At 38.1% G+C, this 17,085-nt stretch overlaps 1 protein-coding gene across 1 annotated transcript in view; it reads right to left on the bottom strand.

Moving 5' to 3' along the window:
- The window catches only part of NOS1 (nitric oxide synthase 1), a 1,595,398-nt gene that overhangs the window by 791,214 nt on the left and 787,099 nt on the right, over nucleotides 1–17,085 (bottom strand). The gene's annotated exons all lie outside the window — the stretch shown is intronic.

The raw sequence follows: 17,085 nt of genomic DNA, 5'->3' as shown, positions 1-17,085 counted from the left end.
TTGGTTTCTTTCATCCCCTTAATTTGTGAACAGTAGAAGATGAAGAAAAAGGGATTTGATTAGCAGTAATCAGAATGTATATTAATAGAATGTAGGAAGAGTGTAAAGTTAGAAAGAAGAGAAAAAAAAGAAAGAGAAATGTATTTGCCAAAATAGTGTTAATTATTGCATGTTAGAAAGAGTTAGGAAGGCTTATTGGCTTTGTCAGCGCCAGAACGACGAGCGTGGAGTGCGAGGCAGATTTGGCCTTGGTGATGAATGCCAGGGGGGAGGCAGGAAGGCTGGCTAGCAGCCCAGAATTCTTAGCTCTTGGAAGACGGTGAGAGTGAAATGCATTTTTTGAACTGCAAAAAGTGGCCTCCAAAAGGGGTGGAGAGCAGAAGTTGTTTAGTTAGTTTTAAACATGACTTGTTGAGTGGATGTGTTTCAGTCCACAATAAAATAAAGGGTTGTAGAACTCTGGGCTGGTAAGGTTTAGAATAACAGTGTGTGAATTTTTATTCCGTTCTGGAAGATTATGTAGAATGGAAACATAGATGCTTGCAGACGTAGAGCAGAGCAGGTGTGACCTTGGTGTTATCAGCACCATTCCAATGGGTTCGCAGAGCACAGACAGAAGATTATGGGGGGCTAGGAGGCTCAGCTCCTGGCACAGACAGCAGAGATACATAGTTGGAGCCATGTGAATTGTGAATTTGCAGCGAGTCTGCATAATTATGAGTTCTGCCCCTTCCAGCAGACTGCTGCTAATTCAGACTAAAGTATAATGCAGTTGTTCAGAACACATGTGATTTAGAATAAGGAACAAAATTATGAATAACTTTCAACAAGTTATTCCATTTGGACATAGAGAATTACACTTTAAAATGTCCTAGTCTGAGAAAAGAAGGATTGTTTTGAAAAAAATTAATTTACTAAATATGTTAGTGAGTGTTTCAGATGCATTAGTTTAAGCAAATGTTACTCCTATAGTTTGAATTGTATTCAGTCAGTGATTGATCTGTGTGCAGTTTAATGGCAAAAAGAAAAAAGATTTATTGGTTGTCTGTTGTGTCCCTTTTTGTCGTTGATTTTTTGTTTCACTGTTGGACCATGTCATAGTATAAAAGTTTTCTATTTCAATAATTATTGAGTTGGGGGTCTCTGATTGGCATACTGATTAGTGTCTTTGCTAGTGGATACCTAGTGGAGAGTACTGATGATGCGAGGGTAGGTAAAAAATATTGATTGTGTTGCTCATAGGAGCGGCCTGGTGGGAATGTATATATGTGTGTAATGTATATATGTGTGTAACAGTATTTGTCTGCAGTTTGTCCATGGGACACCATTGCAGTGGGCCCAGTGCCCCACCCGCTGAGTGGAAATGCAGAGTGTGTGTTTTGTGAAAATGTCTGCTAGTGTGCACTGGAGTATTTAGTATGTTCTGGAGGTGAGACTATACCTGTGGCAACAGGATTCAATGTGGTGAGATGGCACCCTTTTTCTTTAAAGATGTGACAGTAAATGTGTATATTTTTCCCTTTTTGATGCTGCATTAAATGTCATTACCAGATTGTCATGTGATTTTCAATGCTGCTAAATGTTTTATATTCTTGGCTGACGGTTAAACGAGGTTAGGGCTGTTTCTTGTCTAAAAGAGCAGACAGGGTTTTCAGAACGGAAAGTGAACAGTTAGTATATATAGGGTGATGATAGATAATATATATGAACTGGTGTGAATGAGCTCCAAGCATAGGTTTTAAGGTAAGTATTTGTGGAAGGTATTTTTACTAAGTGGTTGCCTTTTTGTCCAATATTTTGTGTTGTTGTTGTTTTTTTGTGTGGTTTGATTGGTTTCGTTTCAGTGCAATGGGAAATATTTTTATCAGTGTGTTATGGTGAGTATTGATGCAGCTTTGTGCTAGACAGATTAAGTGTGCACTGACACCGCATGATGCATGAGAAAAATATTGTCCTTTGAGTAACTAATATTGTATTTTCCTTTTGTGGCCTTTGTATTTGGTATATGTATTGTTGCGTATTATTTTATGTTATACGCATGTACCTATATTGTGTGTTTTATGTTTTCTTTGACTTATTGTGCATTGCTTGTTCTGTTCTGCGTGGATGGTATGATTATCGATCTTAAGCCTGACAAATTAAGAAGGCCAGCATGCTGGGTTTTGGGCCGCAGGCTCACTGTGCAGGAAATGCATGGCATTGTGTTGTGTGTCACAGCTCATTTGCATGTGTTACTGTGATTTGTCTGTGCTTTCTGTGCTTAGCACAGCAAGTATACATGCTGCCTCGGTATGCTTGTTTTTATTTTATGTATGTTTCTGTATTCTATTGTTTTGACAATTCTATTATTGATACTAGAGCAAGCTCCTCTGTGGGGAATTTGTTCTGGTCCCTAAATTTCACAGACAACACTTCAGCAGTGTATGTCTATTTGGTTAAAAGGGGTATAGAGGAAAATACAAGAGTTCTACAGTGTACTCATGGTGTTGTGTCACAAGCCTGACCATCACCTAAATAATTTTTGTTCTTTTATAGATTTTCCTTTTGCCGCCATTTCCCTAATGAATGTCACATAGTGCCTAGTTATGGGGGACTTTAGCTGTGTCCCAGTCCCATTTCCTTTTCCTTACTCCTTTTCCTTAGTTAGATTGTATTAGATATTAATAGGCACACACATCATTTTATGGCAATTACATTTGTACCTATGCTAAAAGATGTTCTAGCCCTCTCAAAAGTGCTATGTATACCCTAGAATTTTGTTTATGTTCAGTGTTACACCCAGTGGTTGATGGTGTTGACTGAAGTGAAATATGTTTCAGATTTCCTTCTGTCAAAATGGGGGATGAGGCTAGCTCCCCGCTGGAGCTAGCTCCCCGCTAGCTCTCCTATAAATTAAAACTTGGTAACATGTATATTGCTCCCTCCTGTCCTGCTTTGATCTAAAAGGGGAATTAGATGTGGGTAGTTTTGTTTTACAAGTGTTGGGTAATAACACCATTATTGTAGTCTTGCAAGTACATTGCTAGTTCTTTATTAGCTAGTCTGTGAAAATAAACTGATAGTTTTAATTAGAGGATTATTTTAATTGGATAGGGATGAAAGGGATGAAAGGACTGGTAGCCCAAGACTAGTGTTTCCATATTTGACCTGTGAAGGGAACAATAGGTCGGTACCTTGTTGTTGATTTTTTCCTTCACATTCCTAGGTAACAACATCATTATTGTGCAGCACTAAGTAAAGGTGTACAAGTCTCTTATCAGTTATCCTGTATAGTTGAGCTGACAATCCCTATTAGAGCTGGTGAACATGTTTTCCCCTAAATAAAATGTTACACGGTCTAAATAGTGAGAAAGGTGAAAGATGCTTGTGTGATCCTCAGCAAAAATATTTTTAGAAATTAAAGATTTGTAGAAGTTAGTTTCCTGCTGCCTCTATAATATGTGAGCATGGTCATGAGCAAAAATGTAGTTGTTTTGAGTAAGAAAAAGAATATTAGAAGTGTTTGAAGTTTTGCACAACAGTGAAGGTTCACAAAGTAGACGCTGTGTGCTCGCTATAGGAAGAGCGGTTTGAACTTCCCTTTTTGCTGTTTCTTAAGTGCAAATGCGGGAATACAACATGTCTGTATTGTTTTATTTTTTTCTCTTCTCTTAGAATTCAGTAAATGCATACGTCCATCCACAGGTAATACAGCGAAAAGTCAGATATGTAATGTATTACCTATTGTCAGTGCACAAATTTATTGATAGGTACGATGTGTATACCTTCAAATTGACATTGGTAGAGCAATATGAAAGCACAGAATAGACCTCATTTGGTTTCTTTGAATTTGAATTTTATTCATATGCCTTGTCTAAAGATCTTTGTTCTGTTCATCAATAGAAATGTATCACACCGCCGGAGCCAGAGGGGACCCAAGCATCAGATCCAACTTCAAGACTCGGTGCAAGTCAAGTCTCGTCGTCAAAAGATACCAACGGAAGTCTTGCTTGGAGCCAAGGTACCGCTGAAGCAGCTGTAGGTGTGTGATTCCTGGGTAAGAAAAGGGCAGGCCTGACCGGGATGGAGGACTCACTCTTCGCTTTTGTGCCATTTCCTAATGGTTGGAAAAGGTTTCTCAGAAATACTTGAGAGGGGCAGTTCCGTCTGTGCAAAAGGCTGCCGCCAGTTCTCCAGTGGTTATGCTTCAGGTTTCCCTTTTCCCCATCTGTTTTGGAATCTACAGTTTTGTCTGCTGATAAGGAGGTACCTGGTCACACTTAATACAATCTATGGCCTCGACAGAAGAGCGGTGCACCAGGAGAAGAAAAGTAGGAGGTAGAGAGAGACTTTAGTCTTAGGGTACAGATACAGTGCTCTTAATTAATATCTGTTAGATTCATATCTGGTGTACTGAGCGAGACACTGGACAGAATTTGTAGAGGGCACTACCTGGATTGGTGGTTGCTAAATTCTGCAAGAAAGACTTTGCATCATTGGCGAAGATTGTTTTCCATTTGAGTTGCTAGTAAGTGCAGCTCCAACGCAGATGATTTTTTAATTTTTGATGGACAATACGAGCCTGCCTGTGAGGCTCAGACGGACACAGGGAGAAGACTCCCCTCTGGCTGGCTGTGTTGCAGATTGTTTCCTTTAGTTTACTTTGGACTTTTAGCTAGGAAAATGAGTCCCTTTGAACGTTCCTATTCCCTAGGAGGAGGAGCCTCTACGGCTCCTTGTCCAGATGTCCCTGATCTCATTTGGTTCTCATGGTCTACACATTTAATATTGTGTTTGTTTGTATCCTAACTGTTGCTTTCATATTTCTCTTTAGAGAATTAGTTTCTTGTTACTTGGCGCATACCTTCATGAGTATTATTTCAACGCCACCTGAGAATGTCATTGGTACTCTAGCTCCTCACGAAGAGGAGCACTGGGAAGTTCATTAGGATGATGCAGTATTCAAATGTTGCACCTGACACATGTTATTTATAGTACTGCAAATTATTGGGTGTGTGGGTCATTGCCTTCATACACACACAAGGGTGGAAAATTGTTGCTTGTATTCTTGCCCTATGGAAGTAGCTGTGAGGGTTAGTATACTTTGAGTAGTTTAGTAAAACACATTTCTCAGCCCGATAAAAAATTTACTTCAAGGATGTTAGATATAGGTCCTAGCTGATAATGCAAGTGAGCCCTCAGTATTGGATTCAATAGGGTGTTTTCCTTGATAATGAGAGTTTGATCTTATTTGCATTAATTCCTGCTCATGACTTAAAGTGTGATGTATTTTTAAGTAGTCCGATCATGACAGTGTTATAGAGAAATGGTACCTCGAGAACATATGTTTAGATTAGTCAAAAAGGAGGGTGCTTCACACCCAGAGAATAATTATTGTCTTAGTAGGTATTGCAGGGGTTGTCCCTTGCTCACTGCACCATCAGGATTCAAGCAAGCCGGGCGGAAGACGGCTGCAATGCCAGAAACCGGTCCCCGGAAGCTTGTTTCCTTTCCAGTAAAGAATTGGCTTGGTAGTTTGGTCTGCCCTGGTCCCATGATGCACTGGGCCAGGGACAGACTAAATTGCATGTAGCCAGGTTCAGAACTGGGATGGTGCAGTGAGCTACAAAACGGTGATGGATCAAGCCCTGATATTTTGACTGGGTAGGAGTGTTCTGCTTAATTCAGATGCTCTGTCCATCACCACCCCCTTTTATGAATCGTTTTGGCCACTACAAGTGTGGAAGGGTATGCTCAGACATGAGTCCCTTGCTCACTGCACCATCAGGATTCAAGCAAGCCGGGCCGAAGACGGCTGCAATGCCAGAAACCGGTCCCCGGAAGCTTGTTTCCTTTCCAGTAAAGAATTGGCTTGGTAGTTTGGTCTGCCCTGGTCCCATGATGCACTGGGCCAGGGACAGACTAAATTGCATGTAGCCAGGTTCAGAACTGGGATGGTGCAGTGAGCTACAAAACGGTGATGGATCAAGCCCTGATATTTTGACTGGGTAGGAGTGTTCTGCTTAATTCAGATGCTCTGTCCATCACCACCCCCTTTTATGAATCGTTTTGGCCACTACAAGTGTGGAAGGGTATGCTCAGACATGAGTCCCTTGCTCACTGCACCATCAGGATTCAAGCAAGCCGGGCCGAAGACGGCTGCAATGCCAGAAACCGGTCCCCGGAAGCTTGTTTCCTTTCCAGTAAAGAATTGGCTTGGTAGTTTGGTCTGCCCTGGTCCCATGATGCACTGGGCCAGGGACAGACTAATTTGCATGTAGCCAGGTTCTGAACTGGGATGGTGCAGTGAGCTAAAAAACGGTGATGGATCAAGCCCTGATCTTTTGACTTCGGCTCAGGATGTGGCGCTAAGGGAGATGGTTCATTGTTAGTGTTACCAGATGTTTGTAGCACCAAGGAGTGCACGTCCCAGCCCTGGGTTTTCAAAATCATAGAAGTGTGTAGATAAACGCAATGTTATCAGTAAAACCTCACAGCATAGCACTCCATCACATGAGCCACAGTGAGTAAGGAAGCCCACAGAGCCTCGAGTGACTCTGAATGTAATCTGGCTAAGGGTGAAATATAAATATTTTCCTACCTGTGTGTAAGAGCACTGCTTGGGGTTGCTGACACCCAGCACGGCACATGCCTCTTCTTCAACTGCATTGTGCTCTTCCATCAAGTCCTCCAAGGAAAACACTTCATCTTCCAGAAAAAGTCCAGTGCCCGGCAACCCACTTCTTCCCAACCTGCTCTGCCGCCATAGTTCTCGAGGCACTGTGCGTGCAGGACTACTCAACCTAATGTCAGTTGCTGTTGAACTTTAGTTTAAAGGGACAGCTTTCTTTAGCCATAATTCCTACATTTCCAGGTTGCATAAAAACGAATGCCATGGTTGAACCTATTCTGGCAGTGGGAGGTAATGCTATGCAAGGTAACCAATGATTGGAGCATTTGTTACATGTCAGCCAATCCCAGCACATCACACATAATGTTGCAGTGCTGATTGGCTGCAGTGTCTATACCGATGTCTGGCCGAGCAGAGTCTTTCTGTGGTCAGAGTATGCCGCTTAGTTAAGCAGTGGTGAGCTGCACCGCGGGTAAACTCCACCACGGTCTGAAGGTAGAGTTTTTGCTGAACCCCGTGCTCCAAGCAGAGCGCAGAGTAGCAAAACTCTGAACCCCACCCGCACAGCATAGTTTACAGCCCAGGCCTAATTGTGACCAGACACACTTATCTGTGCCACTGGATTGGTTCCTACTTCTCCACTCATGTAGAGCTCCACTTCTATTCACTTACCAGGATGTTAGCGCCAACAACCATAGGATATATCGTCTATAAATGTGGGTGTAGGCTGCGTGGTACACATATAGTGTTTGAGTAAGCCAGGGTAATAGAGGCCTTGGGGATCCATTTTGTATACCTGTTGCTACTCTATTTTACAACATGAAGGTGAGTTTGTGTTCCCAAAGATCTATGGAGAAGATCTAGACACTGGAGTTAGCGGATAAAATACATTGTTCCTTTACACATTTAATTAACATTTTACTGAGCAATGAACTGTGGCTTAGTCTTCCTAAATCACTGGCAGTTGGTAGAAAAAGGGGGTGCACAGGTGGGCTACAGACTCTGTTCTGCAAGGTGAAGGAGACCTCATAGCTGAAGCCCAGCGTTGTGTCTTTTTCCCACCACTCTGCCAGTGTGGCTAATGACAGTCAGGTCTAGAAATCTCACATCTTTTGTGCCTTTGTAGGGGTTCTTCAGACTAGAGACTTCCTTGCTCTGAGGACAATCACTCTACACAAAGGCTGTGTCTAGAGAGCAGCCTGGAAAGCATACTTGAAGGAAGAACCACCCCAAACTGGTTCTAAAAGTGCAATCAGTGGATCTACATCGCCTGTCTACTTTTACTTTATAAAAGTGAGAACCACTGACTCCCATTTCCCAGTTCCAAGATTTCTATGATCACAGAAGAGAGTGTTCCACAGAGTACAGAAAGGAATGCTGTGCAACCAAAGCTGGTGTTCTCCTGTCAGCGTCTAAAAATGTAAGATACATCACCTGACGTCTACCTATTGCTGAGGAGCTTTGTACCTACCCTAAACTGTCTAGAAGCCAGCCTGCTGCTGTGAGAGGGAAGAAGCCTCTCAACACTGCAGAAGGCGACACAGTTCAGGTATTGAGAGGTGCATTGTAACCCCAGTGCGTAGGGGCTGCAGAACAATACGATTGCAGTAGGACAGCAGCATGCATGGTGATGGCTGGCCCCACCGTCGTAAGTAACTGTGAATTCTGGTGCAAATCATGACACTGCAGCATATTCCGAGTCACTGTAGCTAATTTGAGAAGCAGCGGTATGCACTGAGCTATGTGCCCGAATTGTGAAGCTGTAATGTGACCGGGGCCTCTTTGCCATATGTGGGCTTTTACTTTATAAAAGTAAGAACCACTGACTTACTTTTCCCAGTTCCAAGATCTCTATCCGCATGGAAGAAAATGCTCTACAGAGTACTCAAAGGACTGCTTTGCAACCCAAGTTGGTGTTAACTTGTCAGCTTCCAAAAATGGACGATACATCACACAAAGTCTCCCCATTGCTGGAGAGCTGTTTACCTACCCTGAACACGGTCTAGAAGCCAGTCTGCCTGCTAAGAGAGGAAAAAAACCTTCCAACACTGCAGAATAAGGCACTGTCCAGGTATAGTGAGGTGCATCCTAGCCACAGTGTGGTGAGACTGCAGAAGAATAAGATTGCAGTGAGACATCTGCATACATGGTGTTGGCTGGCCCCACCATCTTAACTAATGGATTTCTGGTGAAAATCATGAAGCTGCAGCATAATATGAGTCACTGTACCTGATTTGAAAAGTAGCATCTTAACCAGAACCTCAGTGCTGGACTTGTGAAGCTGTGGTGTGACTGGAGCCATTGTGCCGTAAGTGTGATGCTGCAACATGACCTGAGCTATTTCACCATCTGACCCCATCAAGACCTAAGCTGTTGACCCAATCAAACCAGTGAGGATGTATGACGTTACAACGCATACTTTTACCACGCATACTTTTACAACGCATTTTTTACAACGCAAATACTATTACAACGCAGTATTTTACAACGAATACTATTACAACGCAATACCATGTATTTCATTGAAAACTACCATTACAACGATATCTGTAAAAACGCATACCATTACAACGCAAATATATATATATTTTTTTTTTTTGTCAAATAAATCCTGGGACGGGATCTTGGGAAAATAGGGGTTTTGGGTGGGGAAGTGTATTAAAATGTGGGGAAAAATTAAACATTATATTAAGAAATACTACCAATTTCTAAAAATTAATACTCGAGTATTAAAATTAATACTCGAGTATTAAAATTAATACAAATATTAAAACAACATTAATTTATTTTACAAAATCGACGATTAAATTAAAAATTATTTAACAAGCATAACAATAGATTTAACGATAAAAGTAAATTTATAAAAACACATAGCTACCACTAGAAACGTTTTTTAAATATACTGATTTTAATTTTGTCCTACTACTCTTTCCATGAAATCAAACACCCAAACATTCAAAATGGATGCCAAAACGATTCTAATTTATTGATATTTCTCTAACCAATAGTTTATCACGAGAAAACTAAATACTACCGAATTCTAAAAATTAATACTCCATTATTAAACTTACTACTCTAGTATCAAAATAAATACTATTAATAGTGAAAAATTTACATATTTTATCTAAAAAACGATTAAATAAAAATATATTTAACATGTTAAACAATACATTTAACGATGAAACTAACATTATAAAAACACATAGCTATCATTAAAAAGCATTTTAAATTAATCTGTAACTTTATTAGTCCATTTTAAATTAACCTGTAACTTTAATAGTCCTTCAACTATTTTCATGAAATCAAACCACAACAAGACATCCAAAATGGATGCCAAAACGAAACAAATTTCATGAAATATCACTAAACTATATTTTTTCTCTGGGTAAATTAAATTATTAGTTTCCACATTATTAAACAGATATTTTAAATAGATTACTAACGAGATAATTCTCATCAATAAATGATATACTTGTAAAAAACTTATAAATACAAGCAAGACACCATTTTATAATCAGTTGGTTGACAACTCCCAGAGATAACAGACGTCAAATGCTGACCCTCTGACCCTTCTACTAGATTAAAGCAATAGCGTTTTTTCGACCACTTTTTGCATCAAAACAAGTAAGTTTGAATAATGATTAACTCAAATAATCAGTTAATAGTGTTGTAAACGTTACATTTAAACATTTATCGTTTGTAACAAGTAACCTACATATATTAAAACCAAAGCCAAAAGCATTTATATTCGAAAATTATGTATTAAATTATACATTTAGTTTGAATTGAAATGTATACAATATTTTTAAATATTTTTTGATAACACTCTGTAATTATTTTTTTAAATAGCACAAATCTACAAACTCTGTTGATACAATAACATCACCAAAGAAAGAATTAGGTTTTAATAACAACATTCCTCTTCAACATTTATTAACCGGTAAATATATAATTTTTTAAAAAAATATTATTATTTTTTAAACCTTAAAAAAATATTACAATACTTAAATTTTAAATTAAGTGCTGGATAGTGTAGGGAATTAATAAATAATCTAACTCCAAGCAAGTGCTGCATTAGGGAAAGTGCTGGATAGTGTAGGGGTCTAAATGACTATTGTAACTCCAAGTAAGTGCTGCATTAGGGAAAATGCTGGATAGTGTAGGGGTCTAAATGACTATTCTAACTCCAAGTAAGTGCTGCATTAGGGAAAGTGCTGGATAGTGTAGGGGTATAAATAACTATTCTAACTCCAGAAAAGTGCTGCATTAGGGAAAGTACTGGATTGTTACAAACTCATTTTGTTAGGAAACATTAAACTGATGAACAGCAATGCAGACATTTTCAAATCTTTATGAAACATTTAAATCCAAAAACAAACAAAAATTTTTTTTTCTCTATTCATAGAATACCAACCAACATTTGAAATTCTATAAGAAATCCAAATCCAAGCCAATCAGACAACCAAAGAAGAAAAACACACAAATCTTTGAAGGTAAATCAAATAAAAAAATCCAATGACAGTGATCAAAAACATTTTGTTCACCAGGAAAGTGCTACAGTAGGGAAAGTGCTGGATAGTGTAAGGGTATTATTAACTGATCTAACTCCAAGTAAGTGCTGCATTAGGGAAAGTGTTGGATAGTGTAGGGGTCTAAATGACTATTGTAACTCCAAGTAAGTGCTGCATTAGGGAAAGTGCTGGATAGTGTAGGGGTCTAAATGTCTATTCTAACTCCAGATAAGTGTTGCATTAGGGAAAGTGCTGGATAGTGTAAGGGTATTAATGACTAATCTAACTCCAAGTAAGTGCTGCATTAGGGAAAGTGCTGCATAGTGTAGGGTTCTAAATGACCATTGTAACTCCAATTAAGTGCTGCATTAGGGAAAGTGCTGGATAGTGTAGGGACCTAAATGAGTAATTTAGCTCCAAGTAAGTGCTGCATTAGGGAAAGTGCTGGATAGTGTAGGGGTCTAAATGACTATTCTAACTCCAAGTAAGTGCTGCATTAGGGAAAATGCTTGATATTGTAGGGGTCTAAATATCTATTCTAACTCCAGGTAAGTGCTGCATTAGGGATAGTGCTGGATAGTGTAGGGGTCTAAATGTCTATTCTAACACCAGGTAAGTGCTGCATTAGGGAAAGTGCTGGATAGTGTAGGGGTCTAAATGTCTATTCTAACTCCAGGTAAGTGCTGCATTAGGGAAAGTGCTGGATAGTGTAGGGGTCTAAATGTCTATTCTAACACCAGGTAAGTGCTGCATTAGGGAAAGTGCTGGATAGTGTAAGGGTAATAATGACTAATCTAACTCCAGGTAAGTGCTGCAGTAGGGAAAGTGCTGGATAGTGTAAGGGCATTAATGACTAATGTAACTCCAGAAAAGTGCTGCATTAGGGAAAGTACTGGATTGTTACAAACTCATTTTGTTAGGAAACATTAAACTGATGAACAGCAATGCAGACATTTTCAAATCTTTATGAAACATTTAAATCCAAAAACAAACAAAAACATTTTTTTCTCTATTCATAGAATACCAACCAACATTTGAAATTCTATAAGAAATCCAAATCCAAGCCAATCAGACAACCAAAGAAGAAAAACACACGAATCTTTGAAGGTAAATCAAATAAAAAAAATCCAATGACAGTGATCAAAAACATTTTGTTCACCAGGAAAGTGCTACAGTAGGGAAAGTGCTGGATAGTGTAAGGGTATTAAAAACTAATCTAACTCCAAGTAAGTGCTGCATTAGGGAAAGTGTTGGATAGTGTAGGGGTCTAAATGACTATTGTAACTCCAAGTAAGTGCTGCATTAGGGAAAGTGCTGGATAGTGTAGGGTTCTAAATGACTATTGTAACTCCAATTAAGTGCTGCATTAGGGAAAGTCTGGATAGTGTAGGGACCTAAATGAGTAATTTAGCTCCAAGTAAGTGCTGCATTAGGGAAAGTGCTGGATAGTGTAGGGGTCTAAATGACTATTCTAACTCCAAGTAAGTGCTGCATTAGGGAAAGTGATGGATAGTGTAGGGGTATAAATGACTATTCTAACTCCAAGTAAGTGCTGCATTAGGGAAAGTGCTGGATAGTGTAGGGGTATAAATGACTATTCTAACTCCAGAAAAGTGCTGCATTAGGGAAAGTACTGGATTGTTGCAAACTCATTTTGTTAGGAAACATTAAACTGATGAACAGCAATGCAGACATTTTCAAATCTTTATGAAACATTTTAATCCAAAAACAAACAAAAACCTTTTTTTCTCTATTCATAGAATACCAACCAACATTTGAAATTCAATAAGAAATCCAAATCCAAGCCAACCAGACAACCAAAGAAGAAAAACACACCAATCTTTGAAGGTAAATCAAATAAAAAAATCCAATGACAGTGATCAAAACATTTTTTTCTCACCAGGAAAGTGCTACAGTAGGGAAAGAGCTGGATAGTGTAAGGGTATTAATGACTAATCTAACTCCAATTAAGTGCTGCATTAGGGAAAGTGCTGGATAGTGTAGGGTTCTAAATCACTATTGTAACTCCAATTAAGTGCTGCATTAGAGAAAGTGCTGGATAGTGTAGGGGTCTAAATGTCTATTCTAACTCCAGGTAAGTGCTGCATTAATAAAAAAAATAGTAAGTGCTCCATTAGGGAAAGTGCTGGATAGTGTAAGGGTATTAATGACTAATCTAACTCTAAGTGCTGCATTAGGGAAAGTGCTGGATAGTGTAGGGGTCTAAATGACTATTCTAACTCCAAGTAAGTGCTGCATTAGGGAAAGTGCTGGATAGTGTAGGGGTCTAAATGACTATTGTAACTCCAAGTAAGTGCTGCATTAGGGAAAATGCTGGATAGTGTAGGGGTCTAAATGTCTATTCTAACTCCAGATAAGTGCTGCATTAGGGAAAGTGCTGGATAGTGTAAGGGTATTAATGACTAATCTAACTCTAAGTAAGTGCTGCATTAGGGAAAGTGCTGGATAGTGTAGGGGTCTAAATGACTATTCTAACTCCAAGTAAGTGCTGCATTAGGGAAAGTGCTGGATAGTGTAGGGGTATAAATAACTATTCTAACTCCAGAAAAGTGCTGCATTAGGGAAAGTACTGGATTGTTACAAACTCATTTTGTTAGGAAACATTAAACTGATGAACAGCAATGCAGACATTTACAAATCTTTATGAAACATGTTAATCCAAAAACAAACAAAAACATTTTTTTCTCTATTCATAGAATACCAACCAACATTTGAAATTCAATAAGAAATCCAAATCCAAGCCAACCAGACAACCAAAGAAGAAAAACACACCAATCTTTGAAGGTAAATCAAATAAAAAAATCCAATGACAGTGATCATAAACATTTTTTTCACCAGGAACGTGCTACAGTAGGGAAAGTGCTGGATAGTGTAAGGGAATTAATAACTAATCTAACTCCAAGTAAGTGCTGCATTAGGGAAAGTGCTGGATAGTGTAGGGTCTAAATGACTATTGTAACTCCAAGTAAGTGCTGCATTAGGGAAAGTGCTGGATAGTGTAGGGGTCTAAATTTCTATTCTAACTCCAGATAAGTGCTCCATTAGGGAAAGTGCTGGATAGTGTAAGGGTATTAATGACTAATCTAACTCTAAGTGCTGCATTAGGGAAAGTGCTGGATAGTGTAGGGGTCTAAATGACTATTCTAACTCCAAGTAAGTGCTGCATTAGGGAAAGTGCTGGATAGTGTAGGGGTATAAATGACTATTCTAACTCCAAGTAAGTGCTGCATTAGGGAAAGTGCTGGATAGTGTAGGGGTATAAATGACTATTCTAACTCCAGAAAAGTGCTGCATTAGGGAAAGTACTGGATTGTTACAAACTCATTTTGTTAGGAAACATTAAACTGATGAACAGCAATGCAGACATTTTCAAATCTTTATGAAACATTTTAATCCAAAAACAAACAAAAACATTTTTTTCTCTATTCATAGAATACCAACCAACATTTGAAATTCAATAAGAAATCCAAATCCAAGCCAACCAGACAACCAAAGAAGAAAAACACACCAATCTTTGAAGGTAAATCAAATAAAAAATCCAATGACAGTGATCAAAAAAAAAAATTTCTCACCAGGAAAGTGCTACAGTAGGGAAAGTGCTGGATAGTGTAAGGGTATTAATGACTAATCTAACTCCAATTAAGTGCTGCATTAGGGAAAGTGCTGGATAGTGTAGGGTTCTAAATCACTATTGTAACTCCAATTAAGTGCTGCATTAGAGAAAGTGCTGGATAGTGTAGGGGTCTAAATGTCTATTCTAACTCCAGGTAAGTGCTGCATTAATAAAAAAAAATAGTATTGGATAGTGTAGGGGTATTAATTACTATTCTAACACCAGGAAAGTGCTGCAATAGGGAAAGTGCTGGATAGTGTAGGAGTATCAATTACTATTTTAACTCCAATTAAGTGTTGCAATAGTGAAAGTGCAGGATATTGTATGAGTATGAAATAATATTCAAACTCCAGTTAAGTGGTGTAGAAATTAAATAACAGGATAGTGTGTATGAAATATGTGAAATTTTAAAAACAAAATAACACAAACCTAATTATTTTCTTTCTTTCAGAAAACAAATCAAGAAAAGTAAAAAATCTTTTAAGTCATTTGGGTTATATATATTGTAAGGAAAGGATAAGTTTCCCAAGAAATCATTGGAGATGCGTGCAATACTTCTCAACCCGTTGCAGCGGCAGAGCGGTTACGGTTGATGATATTATTGTAAAAACAACTGACCATAACCACTCTGCCTCTGCAATGGATGTTGATATTAGAGAAACTTTAAATGAAATGAAGGAACTTGCATGCATCTCCAATGATTCCACAGGAAATATTTTACGAGAGGTTGCTCAGCATGTCCCAGATCATATAGCTAGTAATATGCCTACCATACATAATTTGCGAAGAATTATTCAACGTCAAAAGCAGGCAAGTAACACACAAATAAATACACCCCATACTTTTTCTGATATAATTATTCCTCATGAACTTACTATTTCTTTTTCTGATGAACCTTTCCTTCTGCATGATAATGAAAACCCTCAGAAACGTATATTAATTTTTATTACACCTAGAAATCTTGTAAAACTTGAAAATAGTGAAATTTGGATGATGGGTGGGACGTTTAAAAGTACACCCCATCCATTCGCCCAAATTTACACTATACACGCCAAAATTAATAACAATGTTATTCCCCTAGTATATAGTTTGCTGCCTGATAAGACTTCTGCAACCTACACTGAACTATTATCAGTTATAAAAACAACCACAAACCAAAGTCCTAGGAAAATTATCATTGATTTTGAATTGAGCATGATTAATGTAATCACAAAAACGTACACGGATACCCAAATTCAGGGGTGTTTTTTCCATTTTTCCCAGGCATTCTGGCGTAAATTACAAAAAACACCCCTGGTTACAGAATACTCCTCAGACAGCAAATTACAGGTTGAATTAAAAAAAACTAACTGCTCTTTGTTTTGTCCCTCCCGAAAGTGTAGATGAGTACTACACTGCCATCACAGAATCTGATTATTACATTGCAAATGAAGAAAAATTGGCACCCATTCTAAATTATATGGAAGACACATGGATTGGACACCTAAGCAGATCGGGTCGCAGGAGGAAGCCACGTTTCCATGTGGAGTGGTGGAACTGTTATTCGACTTGCTTACAGGGAGAGGCTAAAACAAATAATGCTATTGAGGGATGGCATAACTCCTTCAATCATACAATTGGAAAACCCCACCCTAATTTCTACTCTTTTCTAGAAACTTTGAAGAAGGAGCAAAGTTTTCAGGAAATGAGAATTTCACAAACTCTTACAGGAAGTCTAAACCCACGAATAACCCATAAAACAAAGGAAATGTCCGAGAGACTTTTGGCACTTTTACAACAGTTTTCGTTGTGTGTGGCTTTAGATTACCTGGAAAATATTGCTAACATCTTAACTTTTTAAACATCATCATCACATTACTTTCCTGCTTTGCTCTAAAATTGTTCTTTTTTTGAATTTAATTGGCAAAAACATTTTTCCAAAATTAATTTTATTGGCAAAAACATGTTTCCAAATTTTTTTGGAAAATTTAAAAAGGTCGGGTAGTTGTTAGTAAAAATATTTTTTTTGTGATTGTTTATAATTTCTTTATTTTCTAAACAATCCAAAATATTACAAGTATCTAATTGAAAAACTCACCATTTATTAGATTTTTGTTAAAACTTTTTCTCTTGCAAATAATAGTTATATAAACAAAAAATAAATGCAATTTTGAAAAATTACTATGTATTTTTCACTGCTCATTTCTTAAAATTGTGAACAAAAAGCTTCTGGAAAACTTCCATGTAATTTCTTATAGAGATCGTAAATCAATCACAAAATGACATACAAATCTTCATTAAATAATATACTTTTTCGTATTTTGTAAAGAATTTATTTATAATCAAATAAT

Source organism: Lissotriton helveticus, chromosome 11, assembly GCF_964261635.1.
Source record: "Lissotriton helveticus chromosome 11, aLisHel1.1, whole genome shotgun sequence".
NCBI lineage: Eukaryota > Metazoa > Chordata > Amphibia > Caudata > Salamandridae > Lissotriton > Lissotriton helveticus.
The sequence above is the reverse complement of the archived record's forward strand: the minus strand, read 5'-3'. Positions and strand labels throughout refer to the sequence as shown.